At 32.8% G+C, this 18,824-nt stretch overlaps 1 protein-coding gene across 2 annotated transcripts in view; it reads right to left on the bottom strand.

Annotated features, from left to right (window-relative positions):
• disp3 (dispatched RND transporter family member 3) overlaps window positions 1–7,244 on the bottom strand; it is a 107,077-nt gene extending 99,833 nt beyond the window's left edge. For both annotated transcript variants that reach the window (XR_015498420.1, XM_087265375.1), the window contains exon 1: window positions 6,980–7,244. The gene's annotated coding sequence lies outside the window, so the exon portion shown is untranslated. The remainder of the gene's footprint in view (window positions 1–6,979) is intronic.
• Window positions 7,245–18,824: the final 11,580 nt, after the last annotated feature.

Here is an 18,824-nt window from a genome sequence, read left to right as displayed (position 1 = left end):
AATTTTGTTTACCCAATTCACCTTAGCGCATGTCTTTGGACTGTGGGGGAAACCGGAGCACCTGGAGGAAACCCACGGCAACAGAGGGAGAACATGCAAACTCCACAGAAATGCTAACTAGTCCAGCCGGGACTGTCACTGTCACTTTATTTTATTTTATGGTATTTTATTTTTTTTTTTTATTTAATTATTTATTTATTCATTCATTCATTCATTTTAATTTTTTTTATTTATAATTTTTTTATTTATTTATTTATTTTTATTTAATTTATTTTTTTATTTTATTTAGTTTTAATTTAATTTTAATTTATTTTTTAATTAATTTATTTATTTTTTAGTTTTTTTTATTTACTTTTATTTTATTTTGCTTATTTTTATTTCCTGATGACAAATGTTAAAAAAAAATGGTGATTTAAGGTGATTTTAAATATTTATATATTTCGAAAGATGGTTAGTTAGTATTTTTGGGCAGCACTCTCCTTTTTAGGGCAGAAGTCTTTTAATATATCATCAGAATTCTTTCCTCTTCAGTTTTGCCTTTAATATCCCACAGGATGATCGTCAATAAGCAGCTAAACAAAACACCTGAAGCAGCACTATTTCTCTGTAATTTGCTATCAGAGATGGAGCCGAAGTGCACAGCAGCAGAACTACTCTTAGGAATTAAAACAAACAAACAAACAAACATGCAGATATTTAGATTAGATGCAACTATTATAGTCTGCAAACAAATATTAACCAGGGATTTTGTTGCCATTTTGGAAACAGAGGAGGGATTACTTGCTGGAATTGCTGTTAGCTCAAGAGTATTGAAACAATGTTGTTGTTTGCTTTTAATTTAAAACACTTATCCACATTAGCATAATTCCTTTATTTAAACCCCTTTTATAAAGCAGATTGCATTTCTAATTCTGGTCGAGCAGAAACAGATTAATGTGTTCATTCTCATGGGGCTATAAAAAGAGATTTAGATTCTGTCTTTGTTTACTCACCATCATTTGACTCCAAACCTCCAAATGACATTTTTAATATTCCTTTAATACATTGAAAGATTATACGCACACTACCTGACAAAGAGCTCGTCACCTATCCAAGTTTTAAAAACAACAAATAATATCTTGAATTTCTAGTTGATCATTTGGTATCAGAAGTGGCTTATATGAAAGGCAAAGGCATCTAGATTACGCTTTTTTGACCAAAATAAAACATGATCATGCCTTGATTTTTAGGGTGCTTTCACACCTGTGAATCGATTCAGTTGTTCCGAAACAGAGATTACAATTGTTACATTGTTGCTCTTTGCTCTTGGAGCGGTTCGCTTTCACACTGCAAAGTTTCTAATCGGATCAAAAGAGCTAAAACAAGTCCCATGCGAGTAAACTCTCCTTACATTGATCAGTGTCAGGGTTAATTTTGCAGCGTCCCGCTCAGCTGTCAGGAGAGGTGGTGGTTTGATGCTGATTGACAGGGTACGCGCACGCGATGTGTCTGAGGTGAGATGCGGTGAGGAGGGGTGAGAAGGGTGCGCGACGATGAATATTTGAGGACCGGGAGGGAGACGCGAGATTACCGGGAGATCATCACTCGTTTGCGGGCATCCGGAGACTCGCAAAACTTCCCGCCCTACTCATAATTCTCTCTTCATATAGCCGTAAGCCTATTACATATCCATAAAACACTGTGATATAACCGCGCTCGGATCGGATCGCTTTCTCAGTGAAATCAAACCGCTCCAGGGTTCGTTTCAATCAAGCCGAGACCACCTCAATCAAGCGATCTCGGAGCGATTACTTTGGCGCGGAACAGAGCGCTATTGCCCTGTTCACATATGCCAAACGAACCGCGCTAACTGGGCAAACGACATACGTTCCGAAGCAAAAGTGTAGGTGTAAAAGCACCCTTAATGATTTCATTAGGACAGTAAGCTCTGACTTTGCTTAGACAAAAGTCTTGTCACTGAACAGAAATAATGTCCAGTATAGAATATAAAGTCCTGCTGCAGTGGAGAAAGAATGAATATTGTGTCAGACTCAAGCGGCAACCTCCCGCTTTCCCTCGGGAGGCCAATACGGAAGTAACTGAAACTGCAACTCATCCAAAATCCGCTAGGCATGGCTCCATAATAGAGCAAATTTCAATTGAGCCCACTGTTAGAATGGCCAACTTTACAGTAGAAAAAAAGGTGTTTACAGCCTGGTACAAAGAACAATTTTGGTTCATAAAGCTAATATTACCCTTCATGACAACTGTGTGGGGGGTGAATTTTTATATAACTCATTCGTTACTTTTATATTAGGTTATATTAAGTTTGCATAATTAAGGGCGGGGCCACTTGATGGTCTTGCTGTCGCCGTCACTTCGCCTCAGCTGACTCCGGCAGATTAGCCACTGATTTCAGCTTATTCATCATATTTTTGTGTTGTTTTATGTGGCTTTACACAGTCAGTTGCCTTTTGGGATTATTTCATACAATTATCAGATGATATGGCATGCTGTGTGCACTTAATTGTGCTCACAAACCATTCACGTGGCCTCCGTTTCCCATGCGAGTAAAGTTATATACTTGTAAACCATCTCTATTAATGCTTTTGTTTTATTTAAGATCATTTATCATTTACAATGTTCATTAGAGCTGTAATGCACTGCAGAATCTGACAGATTGATGAGCTGTAGGCTCTAGAACAGTCGCCTGAAGTGTTATCATGCAGTGTTATGCTGGATTTCATCAATAGTCTGGAAGTAATTTCGCGTTTTCCTCCTGTAGAAAAATCAAGTTATTATTTGTTGCTCTTACAACTGTGATCGATGACATGACTTTTGTCAGGTAGTGTATTTTGCATATAAATTAAACAAGTATGAATAATCAAACATTATATTAACAAACACATTACTAAAAAAAATAAAATAAATATAACGAGATTAAGGCCAAATAAAATATAAATAGAAAATATTCACATAAATTTAAAAAATGCTATAATGAGTGTGAATAAATATTAATATAATTTAATAGAAGCTAAATATTACAAACGGTGTTTATGAGGTTGTTTTCATATTATAAAATTGGTCTTACAAGTATATAAAAGCCTTTTACAGTTTAGGAAGGAGAAGAAAGAATAATATTTTGAGGTCACTGGTATCTAAACATTGAAAAGCCCTGATATAGACCACTATTTCATGCCGATGTCTCACTTCAGCTTAAAAACAACATGGGTATGCTTTCATGTATGACCATTCTTCTAAATATCTTCTTTCGTATTCTTGGAGAGAATGTAATGGAGCTCTGGAACGACGAGAGTCATAAATCATTGTCAATCACTTCCACTTCTGGCTGAAGTACCCTTTCAAAGGACACACTTACAGTACAAAATGATTTTGAATGGATGTGTCTTATCTTCCCGAAAGAGATGAATGCATGCCACTGCAGTCATTAATAACGTTTCAGTCACAGTTTCAACTTTTGCAAATGTTCAAAAATTACAGGCCAACCTATCCATAATGCAGATATCAATATAAGTCGGAAATAACTCATTTGCTAAAACACCCTGAATATTCCACAGTGATGCTTTCTGTAATATTGCAATTGGCTAATTGCAAAAGACTGCAATAGAATAGTTTAATAGGTGCACTTGCCCAACTGCTTGTTAACACAAATTTCTAATCAGCCAATCACATGGCAGCAACACAATGAGATGGATCGGCTACCGCAGCAGAAGACCACACCGGGTGCCGCTCCTGTCAGCTAAGAACAAGAAACTGAGGCTACAATTCACACCGGCTCACCAAAACTGGACAATAGAAGATTGGAGAAATGTTGCCTGCTCTGATGAGTCTCCATTTCTGCTGCCTCACTCTTGATGTTCTGATGGTCAGGTCAGAATTTGGCAGCAACAACATGAAAGCATGGATCCATCCTGTCTTGTATCAATGGTTCAGGCTGGTGGTGGTGGTGTAATGGTGTGGGGGATATTTTCTTGGCACACTTTCTGCTCATTAGTACCAATTGAGCATCAACGCCACAGCCTACCTGAGTATTGTTGCTGACCATGTCCATCCCTTTATGAACACAGTGTACCCATCTTCTGATGGCTACTTCCAGCAGGATAATGCGCCATGTCATAAAGCGTGAATCATCTCAGACTGGTTTCTTGAACACGACAATGAGTTCACTGTACTCAAATGGCCTCCACAGTCACCAGAACTCAATCCAATAGAGCACCTTTGGAATGTGGTGGAATGGGAGATTCACATCATGGATGTGCAGCCGACAAATCTGCAGCAACTGTATGATGCTATCATGTCAATATGGAGCAAAATCTCTGAGGAATGTTTCCAGTCCCTTGTTGAATCTACGCCACGAAGGATTAAGGCAGTTCTGTAAAGAGGTCCAACACATTACAAGTAAGGTGTACCTAATAAAGTGGCCGGTGAGTGTACAGTTAAAGCATATTGTATTCATATCATTAAGTGTGTCCTTGACCTCACAAAATAAAATTACAAACCAAATTAAATCAAAACCGTGATAATATTGATAACCGTGATCATTTCTGGTTTAAAAAATCCATAAATTAACAGTTTTCAATATTTTGTGTTAAATGTTTTTTTCCTCATACATTTATGCGTTGAAATGCATTATGGGACCTTTTAATGTTGAAAAGTTCGAAAAAGTGATTTTCATGAACATTTTTAATAGTTTAAAGTGGTATAATGTAGATATAACATTGATGGCGATATAACATTTTTGATAGTTAATAGTGATATAATTAGTAGACAAGAACTATATATATATATATATATATATATATATATATATATATATATATATATATATATATATATATATATATAATATTTTAATGTGCATTATATCTGTATATTATAATATTTTACATATTGTCTGTTATATTTAATATAACATTTTATTTTATAATATACGTATTACAAAAGTGCACATTTTAATTATCCATTAATAACACATATGCAGTATAGTGCAAAGTAGCAATACTATCATGCATTGTTTTGGTATTTTTTATAATCATCCAAACATATATATTTTGGAGCATAAACTGTGTATTGGGAGAAAGATATATATATATATATATGTATATATGTATATATATATATATATATATATATATATATATATATATATATATATATATATATATATATATATATATATATATATATATATATATATATATAAATTTATACATTTATAATTTTGTTTTTATATTTCAACATGACTTTGCAACCATCTTTAAAGGTTTACAATTTTTGTTGTTGTTTGTTCATTTTCAGATACCAAACTGGTTGGAATAAGTTAGTGTGACAGGTAATTTTAACAAAACCATAATAATATTGATCATTTTTGGTTCACTACACTATAAAAAATATTCATAAATTAACAGTTTTCAGTATTTTGTGATTCATGTTTTTATTTCCTCCATATATTTATGCTTTGAATTGCATTATGGGACCTTTTAACCTTGAAAATCTCGATAAAAACTGACTTTTATGAACATTTATAATAGTTTAATTGATATATTATCTGGGTTGATGTTGTATATTATGCTACAAAAGCCTTGTAATAAACTACCAGAACATGTTCTGTTATTTTACAGACTTAATTCGTTCTCTCTCTCTCTCTCTCTCTCTCTCTCTCTCTCTCTCTCTCTCTCTCTCTCTCTATATATATATATATATATATATATATATATATATATATATATATATATATATATATATTATTTCTTAAACATTATATTATTTCAAACTACTAAAATCTCAATAAAAGTCACTTTTAAACTGTAAAGTTGAAATGTCATCATCAAAAGTTAACTATTATCTCCCGTAATGCAATTCACAACAGTAAATAAATGGAAAACACAAAATATGGAACCAAATCAAACATCCATTTGTACATTTTCATACATCCCTAATGCTGATTTTCAGTTTTAAACATTGATTTTTGCACAGCGGAAAGTCACTTCATATAGGAAATTCAATAAAGCAGCACCTGCAATCAATATCAATGTAATAAGACTCATAGAGGAGGAAGAAAACAACCTGCTGCTTTGGAATAATCCTATAATATTGTCTCAGGTATGGTGTTTATATATGCACATAAACCGAATCGCACGTCTGTGTGGCAGACTATATAACCTTCTCATCAGATGGAGGCTAAAAATAGTCAGTCCCCCCTCCCTTCCTTCCTTCTTTCTTTCTTTCTTCACCTGCTTCTGCTCACCTTTTTCCTCAGCACCTCATGTAGTGTGAATCTCCCTATCTGCTTCTTCATGAAACCGTCCATCTCGACGCAGACTGTCGTTTATGGCTGAACAACAGTGACTCACTGCACAATATAATCATGGAGGAAAAGTTGACAAGTATGAATAACCTGCAGTCTGTTTTCTAAGAGACTCAGAGGAAAATATGTCTCCTGTAGGTCTATGAAATGCAATGGGCGCGTGTGGCACCACATACATAAAGTGCCCGCGCGCGTGCCCACGGATGCGTTCACGAGCGTCTATTAGATGAGGCAGGAGGAATGATGAAGATGCTGCGGGAATGATGAGAGTTTGTGGGTGTTACATGTGTTTTAAGAGCACTTTCTGTTGACTAACTAACAGCTAGGCTAAAATCAGATTTGATAAACATTATATATATGATGTGAAGGAAAATATGAACACGTGAACAGGTTATATTTTAGGATTAGCGAATAAAAAGCATCATTACGTGCTGCAAAATAAAAGAAGTCAGTGGAAAGTGTGTGAAAAACAAACGTGTGTATTTTTTCCAGCACATATACAGTGGCATCACCTTTGTGATTCAGGTATGCCAACAAAAACACTTTCCTCACTCTTTATCTTCTAATATAATTTCAATATTTTATTTAAATGCAATTTTATCAACCAAACAATGCAGATAGCGTTTAATTTAAAACTAAACAAGTGCAAAAGTAAATGTAAGAGAGTCTTACCTGAAGGTTCCGTGAAGGTGCACTTGCTCAGCGCTGCAGGGGAAGCACTTGTCTTTGTTTCTTAATGTAAACACCACAAACTACTTCATCAAATCTTAGTGTAACACAGGGCTCCTGGTATTTCAGTCACTGAAGGTTTTTTTGGGACTGTCTTTGCGTTATGTTGGCATGTGTTTGTGTGCACTGCTTCACGCGTGTGTCTACTGAATGTTGTAGTCCAGCATCACTGAGCTGTGCGCGCGCTCCTCTCTCCTCAGCGATACTCGCGCGCTCGTGCTCGGCTTTGTTCATTCCTCCATCCGAGCTGAACCACTTGAGAAAAGCTGAGAGGGGTGATTGAAAAGATGATGATGTGCAGTGTGGCAGTCATAAATGGAGAATTTCACAAAAACACGTCTGATGTAAGCAATGTGAACATAGCTGTGCGTAGAATCTTTTTTGAGCATATATGTGGAAAATATTGTGGCGAAATTAATGGTGATGTATTAAAAGAAAACGCGCGCTCCTGCACGCAGAAGAATGGTTTGGTCTTACTTTGAGAGAAAGAGAGAGAGGCAGTTCGAGGCTCTCACACTGGAGATGTAGAAGAAGACAAGAAAGCGCTATCAAGTAATAATGAGGTAATAATTGGACGAGCAACAACAGAGAACATTTCAGAACTCATTGTGATAATGATAATGCAACAGAGAGAGGCTTAGAAAGCCTGTCAGGAAATTACAGTTCAAAAATGCTGGACAAAATGAAGGAATTAAGTTAGTGTATTAGCTTTTACAAATTTAAATGGGACGGTTGAACATAAAATAATTAAGTTGTCCCAAAGAAGATCAAGAATTGTGTTGTTTCAGCTCATTCATCTTAGTTCTTCGTTGTAATTTGGTTAATTGTGACATAATTTAAATGTCACTTTAAGCTGTATTGAAGTGTCAAACAGTCTATCTAGTCAAATATTACTTACTGTCATCATGACAAAGATAAAAAAGTCAGTTATTAGAAAGAAGTTATTAAAACTACTGTGTTTAGAAATGTGTTGAAATATTTTCTCAACATTTCATGTATATATGTATATGTATATATATGTATATATACATGTATATATATGTATATATATATATATATATATATATATATATATATATATGTATATATATATATATATATATATATATATATATATATATATATATATATATATATGTATTTTTTGTATTTTTTTGTATTTTTGTATTTATTGTATTTTTTTGTTTATATATATATATATATATATATATATATATATATATATATATATATATGTATATATATATGTGTGTGTGCATATATATATATATATATATATATATATATATATATATATATATATATATATATATATATACAAATACATATAACCTATAAAAGGTCTGTTCAGTTTGCTAGGATCATCAATCATCAGACGTGATCAAGAGTGAGTTTTACAAGTTTAACATGTTTTAAAACGTGTGCACGAGTGTAATGAAGTACAGCCATTAACTTCAGATTTACTGAAGATTCACATCAACTGCATATACGGTATATATATATATATATATATATATATATATATATATATATATATATATATATATATATATATATATATATATGTACCATGAAGGATTGTATAAATACATATATATATATATATATATATATATATATATATATATATATATATATATATATATATATATATATATATATATATATATACATACATATATATATATATATATATATATATATATACATACATATATATATATATATATATATATATATACATATATATATTTATATTTATATATACATATATATTTATATTTATATATATACATATATTTATATATATATATATATATATATATATATATACATATACATGTATATACATACATATATATATATACATATACATGTATATACATATATATATATATATATATATATATATATATATGTATGTATATATGTATGTATATATATATATATATATATATATATATATATATATATATATATATATATATATATATATGTATGTATATATATATATATATATATATATATATATATATATATATATATATATATATATATATATGTATGTATGTATTTATACAATCCTTCATGGTACATATATATATATATATATATATATATATATATATATATATATATATATATATATATATATATATATATATATATATATATATATATATATATATATATATACCGTATATGCAGTTGATGTGAATCTTCAGTAAATCTGAAGTTAATGGCTGTACTTCATTACACTCGTGCACACGTTTTAAAACATGTTAAACTTGTAAAACTCACTCTTGATCACGTCTGATGATTGATGATCCTAGCAAACTGAACAGACCTTTTATTCCCGGTTTCTTTGCGCTCGTCCTGTCTTGTCGATTTGATTTTATGCATTACTAAGGAGATATGTTAATGCGCACAGCTGTCAATCAATATTGGTGGGCGGGGAGACCGCACTCCTACATAAAGTTGCGGTCGATCTAAAAACTGCTCCAATTGGTCCACCATTTTTATGTTGTTAAATTAAAAAAAAAAAAAAAGGACATTTCACCCCAATATGACAGTATATACATTATACTTACACACATGTCTGTCCAAACAGCTTGAAAAGTAGATTTTTCACCATAGGTGCCCTTTAAGACATCTATAAGCCAGCCGGGACTCGAACCAGCAATCTTCTTGCTGTGAGACAACAGTGCTAACCACTGAGCCACCGTGTCGACCCAAGCTTCATATTAATGCTTTTGAATGGCCTGGAGTGGCATGTTTCAAACAGTGTAATGAACGTGACACATAAAATGCGAAACCATGAGGAAAAGCACATATTGCATGTGAGAGACACACACACTTATGCAGACACACACAGACTCCATCATGATGCTAAACAGGAGTGTTTTGTTGAATAATGACATTTAAATCCCTGCTGGCTTTTTAATTAAAGAATCTGCTAGGGGGGAAGCTGCAGATATGAAGACCCGCGAGCATCTGCCTTCATCTCACTGTTAACCTTCACATTTACAAATGAGTCATTATTTTGAATTACGCCTGTAGGTTCGTGGATACATATGTTTACATGAATGTATCTACTTTTTTTTTTCAATAGTCAATAGTACAATGCAAATTTAATAGAAAAGAGCTGCCACAATATTTAAATATTTGATAGTTATTATTATTATACTCACCGGCCACTTTATTAGGTACACCTTACTAGTATCAAGACCCCTTTTTGCCGTCAGAATTGCCTTAATCCATCGTGGCATTGATTCAACAAGATACTAGAAATATTCCTCAGAGATTTTGCTCCATATTGACATGATAGCATCATACAGTTGCTGCAGATTTGTCGGCTGCACATCCATGATGCGAATCTCCCGTTCCACTACATTCCAAAAGTGCTCTATTGGATTGATATCTGGTGACTGTGGAGGCCATTTGAGTACATTGAACTCATTGTCATGTTTAAGAAACCAGTCGGAGATGATTCACGCTTTATGACATGGTGCGTTATCCTGCTGGAAGTAGCCATCAGAAGATGGGAACACTGTGGTCATAAAGGGATGGACATGGTCAGCTGATGGACCCGAACTAGCGACCTTCTTGCTGTGAGGCGATAGTACTAACCACTGAGCCACGGTGCTGCAATTCCATTATTCATCTTCTTATTTTAGAGAAGCTGCTTGTATAATCAGCTCTTCTGCTTGTTCAGTGCCTTCTCTCTCCGGGTTTCATCATGTTTAAGCAGTGGAGTGTGTGAAACTCAAATGATGATGATGATGATGATGATGATGGAATTGCTATTAAGTTTGTGATACAGCATATAAAGACTGAAAAAGTGTTAGTAGCACACAGAGTGTTGAGCTGGAATGTTGTGTTGAATAAAATAGCATCTTTCCCTCTCTGATATGATGAGGAATGGCATTGCTTTGTATAGTAAAGCACAAATAAACAATTGAAGTCAGAATTATTAGCCCTCCAGTATATTTTTCCCCCAATTTCTGTATAATAGAAAGATTTTTTTCCAACACATTTTTAAACATTTTAGTTTTAATAACTAATTTCTAATCACTGATTTCTTTTATCTTTGCCATGATGGCAGTAAATAATATTTGACTAGATTTTCTTCAAGACACTTCTATACAGCTTAAATTGACATTTAAAGGCTTAACTAGGTTACTTAGCCAAGTTAGGGCAATTAGGGAAGGGGGGTAATTAGGGGAATTAGGGACCTTAAAATGGTTTTTAAAACATTAAAAACTGCTTTTATTCTAACCGAAATAAAACAAGTAAGACTTTGTCCAGAAGAAAAAATATTATAGGAAATACTGTGATAAATTCCTTGGCCACAAATGGGTCTTCCAAACAGACCATGACCCTAGGCATACTGGAAAATTAGTTAAAATGTGATTTAAGGAGAGGAGAGTGAATGTTTTGGAGTGGCCATCACAAAGCCCTGATCTCAGTCCTATATAAAATGTGTGGGCAGAGTTGAAAAAGCTTTTGCGAGCCTACAAATCTACAAATCTGACTCCGTTACACCAATTCTGTCAGGAGGAATTCCTTCAAACTATTGTGAGAAGCTTGTGGAAGGATGCCCAAAACATTTGACCAAAGTTATACAGTTTAAAAGCAAAGCTAAAAAAATACCAAGGAAATGTGTGTAAACTTTTGACTGTCTAGAAACTCTCTATAAAAAAATTCTCATTATTCTGGCATTTAGCAAATGTAAATCATTTAGGTAATCCTAATGAGCCTAAAATAGCAAGCAATCAGTATGATTTACCATCAGACATTTTTTTTTAAATGGTTATGATCCTTTTTTTAGTGTGTCTAAACTTCTGGTTTCAACTGTATATGTATGCAATATACATATACAATATATCAGTCCTATGCGGGAAACAAAAATCAACTGGCATGAGACGATAACCGTTTTCAAAATATACCGCTGTTCGAAAAAGTCAAGGTTTTAAAACCATCAAAAGCTTCTGCAATCCGCTTGTTAAGTGTGACGTCACGTGGAGCGGCTTCCGGGTCCAAGCGCTCTATTCAACTGAATGGGGAGACTCATGAAATGGTCATAATAAACGTTTACAAAGCGATTTAATACTTTCGAAAGTCACGATCGCAGTATATATATGTCCATGCCTAATATCCGATGGCCAGAAAGTGATTCATTGTTTTATAAATTGTTAACATTTTGTTATTTGTCATGCAGCAAGCCCAGAGACTGTTGTGTACACTATGACTTTATATAAAATTAACTTTAATGTGCGATATGAATAAAAAGTGATCATAAACGAATGATTTCTCCACTCAAGTAAATGGCGGCTTGGACCCGGAAACAGCATTACATACGTCACAAACACGTCATCACTTAACAAGCGGATACTGTTCCTAAGGTATGTGTGTGATTTGTTCGACTTTTTTTAGGACAACAGCAGAAAAGATATGCAAAGATGCCGTTTTAAATTGTAAAAAAAATCTGTATTTGAAATAAATGAAGACAGCAGAAGTCAGTAATTCATTAATCCTGACATGTTTACTGTTCCAAAATATTTTAAATATGTCTTAAAATGAACTAAATTGTGTTTAAAAGGAAAAAATGTTATGTTTTTTTTACCCAGATATTTAAAAAGAATATATTTTAGAGCAGTGATCACAATACCATGATATTTTTATCCAAGGTTATCATCGTCAGAATCTTATACCAGCCTATGCCTACTGGCCAACTGCAACAAAGAATGCTTCTTGCAATCTCACCACATAATCTAATGATTACAGTATTTTATGAATTAAACCGAGCAAGCAGGAAAAGCGTGGGGAGCTCTGTGTGTGCCTGAGAGAAAACTGACTGAAATGGGACACGTGGGACCGAGAGTAAGGATGAAAGATTTGAGATGCAGAGAAGAAAAAAAAAGAAAGTGCTGAAGTTTCCAGCCTGCAGTTTTACTGAGATTGCCTTTAAATCTCTCTTCTCAGAATCTGTCATCAGCTTTAATCGCTAATACCTGCAATCCAATGCGACTCGGAGCTGATAGATGGAGGTGATTTGAAACGGACCCATATATGACCTCAGCTTCACGAGGCTCCGCATTTACAGAACGCCAAAATGACCGGCAGTCGGGATAAAAAGTAAAGCCGAATCAATGCACAGCTGAAATAAATGACAGAAATAACTCATTAAGGCGCATCAAGCAGCATATATTGATACTGTTCCCATTGATTTGTTGCCAGGGGATTCAGCTTTATTATCAATAATGAATCTGCTAATTACACATTAAAGCTGTTCTGTTCATTTCAGAGAGTTGCATTTTTATAGCAGAGTCTTAGATCTGCTTGTATTATTCCTATAGCGGCTTAAATACAGCCTGAATAAACGTGAACAGCAGAGGTATTGATTTCAAGACAACATAACATTTGGACCCAGGTGGCTTTCGCTGTTTAGAGAAAGCAAAACATACACAAACATAAACAACAAGGCTCATTCTGAAAACGTATCCCTATATACGTTTCTGGAGACCTCAAATTTTGTAGCCTGAGGTGCGTATGGCTTCGTTTCATTTTTATACGAACACTACGTGGTGGTATGACGGCGTACTTTTCACGCTTACCAGCCGACCGCTTACCTTTGAATGGACGGCTTTCCTGCTGAAACCAGTTTGTGCCGTTAGTTCACTATGTATGTCGGCGGACTTGAGATGCAGAGAGGAGTTGACCACGACGACAGGGTTCATGTCTGGTGAAGAATGGTTCCAGAAAGCAGCAAAGACAAAAACAGAATCTAAAAAATAAAAGTCAATAACAAGGTGAGAATGTTGTAAAAAATCAGACGAAGGGTTTTCCTTTTCTGGATTGCTTTTGAAAATTCTTGGTTCGGTTTAGGGAAGTGGGTTGGAGGGTCAATCGATAAAATTATTTGGGTTTAGGGAAGGAGGAGGGTGGGTCAGTCGATTGGTCAGTCATTCAGTCAGTCAAACAGTCAGTCAACAGCGGCCTCTGGTGTGTTTACGTGAGAACAGCAGGCGCGAATGGCACTCGTGAGAGAAATTTGAGATCTAAGAAAATGTACACAGCGGCCTCTGGTGGATTCGTAGAAACAAACACTGCAAAAGAACATAGCTCCTGGGACGTATTTCGCGGTCTCCAGAAATGTATAGAAGTTCGTTTTCAAAATGAGCCTGGGTTGAAACAATGACAACAATAACGCAATAATATATAACACTAAACAAAAAACAAAAACAAAACAGAGTACAAAACAAGCAACCACTATAGCAGACAAAAATAAAAAAACAACAACAAAGAAAAATAAAACAAAATAAAGAACTAAACAAAACAAAAACCGAAACAGCGCAGCAAATATAAATAATAATAAAATAAAACACAAAACAGCAACAAGCAAAACTACATAAACAATTAAATTAAACCGAAACTAAGTAACAGAAAAAACTGCAAAAAAGTCAAAACAAAACAAAGCACTGAACAAATTAAGCAATCAAAAACAGAAAAATGTAAATAAATAAATAAAAAACAAACAAAAAGTAAACTAAACTAAATAAACAACTAAACAAAACAAGCAATCAAAAACACTGCAAAAATAAAAATAAAAAAACAAAGCGAAATTAAATAAACAACTAAAACAAAACAAGTCAGCAATGAGCAACAGAAAAGTAAAAACAAACAAAAAACAACACAACAAAACAAAATAAACAACTAAACAAAACAAACAAAAAACAAACAAACAATAAAGCGAAGCTAAACAAAGCAAGCAACCAAACAGAAAACACAACAAATGTAAAAACAAACAAAAATTTTAAAAAACATATGTGCAAAACATATGCTGGATAAGTTGTTCATTCCACTGTGGCGACCCCTGATTAATAAAGAGACTAAACCCAAAAGAAGTTAAACGAATGAATGACATGAATATTAAGTTATTGTAACTTACATCATCTAAACTGGCTTGAAAAGATCAAATTAAAAATGGTTTAACTTAAAAAACCAAGTTAAAACCTGATTAACTTTCTAAATTGAGTTAAAGTAACATAAAAACATAAGTTGTCAACTTTTTTACGCAATGTTTTACACACACATATATATATATATATATATATATATATATATATATATATATATATATATATATATATATATATGAGAGCAATTCATTTTTTCATTCATTTATTTTCCTTCGGCTTAGTCCCTAATTTTTCTGGGATCACCACAGCGGAATGAACCGTTAACTATTCCGGCATATGTTTTACACAGCGGATGCCCTTCCAGCTCCAACCCAGTACTGGAAAACACCCATACACACTCACTCATTCACTTACGCATGCACTACGGCCAATTTAGCTTACCCAAGTCACTTATAGTGCACATATAGTGTTTGGACTGTGGGGGAAACCGGAGTACCCAAAGGAAACCCACACCAACATGGAGAGAACATGCAAACTCCACACAGGCCCTGCCAAGACTCCAATTTATATTATATATATTTATATTTATATCTAAATATAATATATTTATATCTAATATCTAAAACAAATTATCAGTCAATACACACACACAATTAATAAATAAATACAAACTTTTATTTTGCGATTAGTCGTTTGACAGCAATACATACATACCAACGTATTAGTCATATACTATTAATGATAACATATTTGTAATATAAAATATGAATTAGACGTCTTGAACGTCAGTGAAGTGAGTGTTTGTGTAATTTCAAAACAATTAATATGCCATAATATTTATTAACATTTTCATCATCTTAGTTTTGATTTCAGTTTGATCATTTATTTATGTGCATTTCTTCTCAATGTTATATTTATTTTAGTATGAGTTCACAACTGTTTTTAATATTTTAGAAATGTCTATTTTTTTTATTCATTTATTTCCAATTCAGTGAGTGTGTTGGAGCTGCCATGAGTTTTCTCGTGCCCTTGCCTGTTTTTTCATTCTTTATTCCTTTGTTTTTGACTAGAAACAGCAGCTCTCTTTCAATTTGCGCTATCCTTCATATCCAGAGGAGCGCAGGGGTTTGTTCAAGTCCCCAACCTACAGTAACAGCCTTAGAAAACAGCACTACAGCGAACACAAGAACAAGAGCATGTGACACAAAATCAATGAGCGAGAAACATGCAGGACGAGCGTATTTTTACTATTGTGAATAGCAGAGAAGATCATGAAAAGGGTCATGAAACTCTGCGCTCTGCTTCATTCTGTCTTATGCTCTCACAGACAAACTAAACATTGGAAAAATGGTCTGAAGTGAATGTAAAGTACAATTTACAAGTCAAAAGTAATAGAGATCAGGAATATCTTTTTAATGCTCACTTTAATTAGATGCTAATAAGCATAACCTTTTTTGCATAATTTTTTTATCAAAATTTTTAAGAAAAAAAAAATGTAAAAACAGTAAAATTGTGAAAAGTTATTGCAGTAAATTTATGTGATTTAAAGCTTATTTATTATTATTATTATTATTATTATTGTTGTTGTTATATTACTACTATTATTATTGTTTTTATTAATGCTGTTGTTATTATGTTGTCGTTATAGTTAATATTATTATTATTAATAGTCTTATTATTATTGTTTTATTGTTATTATTATTAATGTTATTTTTATATTGTTATTGTTATTATTACTATTATCATCATTATTATTGTTGTTGTTTTTATTGTTATAATTGATGTTATTATTATTATTATTATCATTATTTTGTTACTGTTATCACTATTATTATTATTATTATTATTTTGTTATTTTTATCACTATTATTATTATTATTATCATTATTTTGTTTTTGTTATTGTTATTATTGTTGTTGTTGCTTTTGTTGTTATTGCTGTTATTGTTATTATTATTATTATTATTATCAATGTTGCTGTTATAGTTATTATTGTTATTATTATTGTTATTTTTATAATTATTATCATTATCGTTGTTGTTGTTTTTATTATAATTAATAGTATTATTATGTTGTTGTTGTTGTTGTTATTATTATCATTGCTATTATTATTATTGTTGTTTTTATTATTGTTGTTATTATGTTATTATTATTTCTATCATTATTATTAGTGTTGCTGTTATTATTATGTTGTTGTTATTATTACTGTTATCATTATTTTTGTTGTTATCATTATTACTATTATTATTAATGTTGCTGTTATGTTGTTATTGTTATTATTATTATTCATTCATTAATTTTTTTCGGAACAGTCCCTTTATTAATCTGGGATCGCCACAGCGGAATGAACTGGCAACTTATCCAGCACATGTTTTACGCAGCGGATACCCTTCCAGCTGCAACCCATCACTGCGAAACATCCATACACACTCATTCAAACTTATACAATTTAGCTTTAGTTCACCTATACCACGTTTTTGGACTGTGGGGGAAACCAGAGCACCGACCAACACGTGGAGAACATGCAAACTCCACGCAGAAATGCCAACTAACCCAGCCAGAGCTTAAACCAGTGACCTTCTTGCTGTGAGGCGATTGTGCTACCCACTGCGCCATTGGGCTGCCATTGTTAATATTATTACTATCAATATGCTGTTGTTGTTTCCCAGAGATGGGTTGCAGCTGGAAGGGCATCCGCTGTGTAAAAACGTGCTGGATAAGTTGGCGGTTTGTTGCGCTGTGGCGACCCCGGATTAATAAAGGGACTAAGCCGACAAGAAAATGAATGAATGAATGTTGTTGTTGTTGTTATAACTATTATCATTGTTATTATTATTGCTATTATTATTATTATTGTTGTTGTTGTTATTGTTATTATTACTATTATAATTATTATTGTTGTTATTAATACTATTATTATTATTATTATTATTAATGTTGCTGTTGTGTTGTTATTGTTAGTATTATTGTTGTTACTGTTATTATCATTATTATTACTATTATTAATGTTGTTATTGTAATTATTACTACTATAATACTTTTTATTGTTATTATTATTATTGTAATTATTATTTATTACTCTTATTGTAGATCTTATTATTACTATTATCATTGTTATTATTGCTATTATTATCAATTCATCTTTCATTTTGTGAATCCAAATGTTAAGTCTAAATTTAAAACCAGTTCCATGATGACATCATTTTGGAGGGAAAATAAGAGCACCAGTTTCATAAATGGATTTGCTGAATGAAGCGCTGTGATGTTGCTTTAGCTGCTTTGTGTTTATTTTATGGTGTGTTTGGTGAGGTTTGGAGATCAGTAATGAGGTTTGTTGTTGCTGTTTTTATCAGCATCTGTAAATAAACTGAAGGCGAATCTGAGATTGATATTTGCTGGCATATTACTGATGTCAGTCGTCATAATCGGCAAATCCCAAATCCCAGAAGAGCCTGCAGAGCTGAAATAACTGCTGCTCTCAAATTCCCATTCTATCAGAAACCAGGCCAGAACTCTGTGTGACAAACACCAAACACAGATTACTCTATCTATCTATCTATCTATCTATCTATCTATCTATCTATCTATCTATCTATCTATCTATCTATCTATCTATCTATCTATCTATCTATCTATCTATCTATCTATCTATCTATCCATCCATCCATCCATCCATCCATCCATCCATCCATCCATCCATCCATCCATCCATCCATCCATCCATCCATCCATCCATCTATCTATCTATCTATCTATCTATCTATCTATCTATCTATCTATCTATCCATCTGATTCCATGTATCCATCTATAAATCTAGATACCTTACCCCTTTGTCCCTCTGACCATCCATTCATCCATCCATCTAA

The sequence above is a fragment of the Danio rerio genome, chromosome 8, assembly GCF_052040795.2.
Source record: "Danio rerio strain M-AB ecotype USA chromosome 8, GRCz13ab, whole genome shotgun sequence".
Classification (NCBI taxonomy): Eukaryota; Metazoa; Chordata; class Actinopteri; order Cypriniformes; family Danionidae; genus Danio; species Danio rerio.
This window is presented reverse-complemented; position numbering and strand designations above follow the sequence as displayed.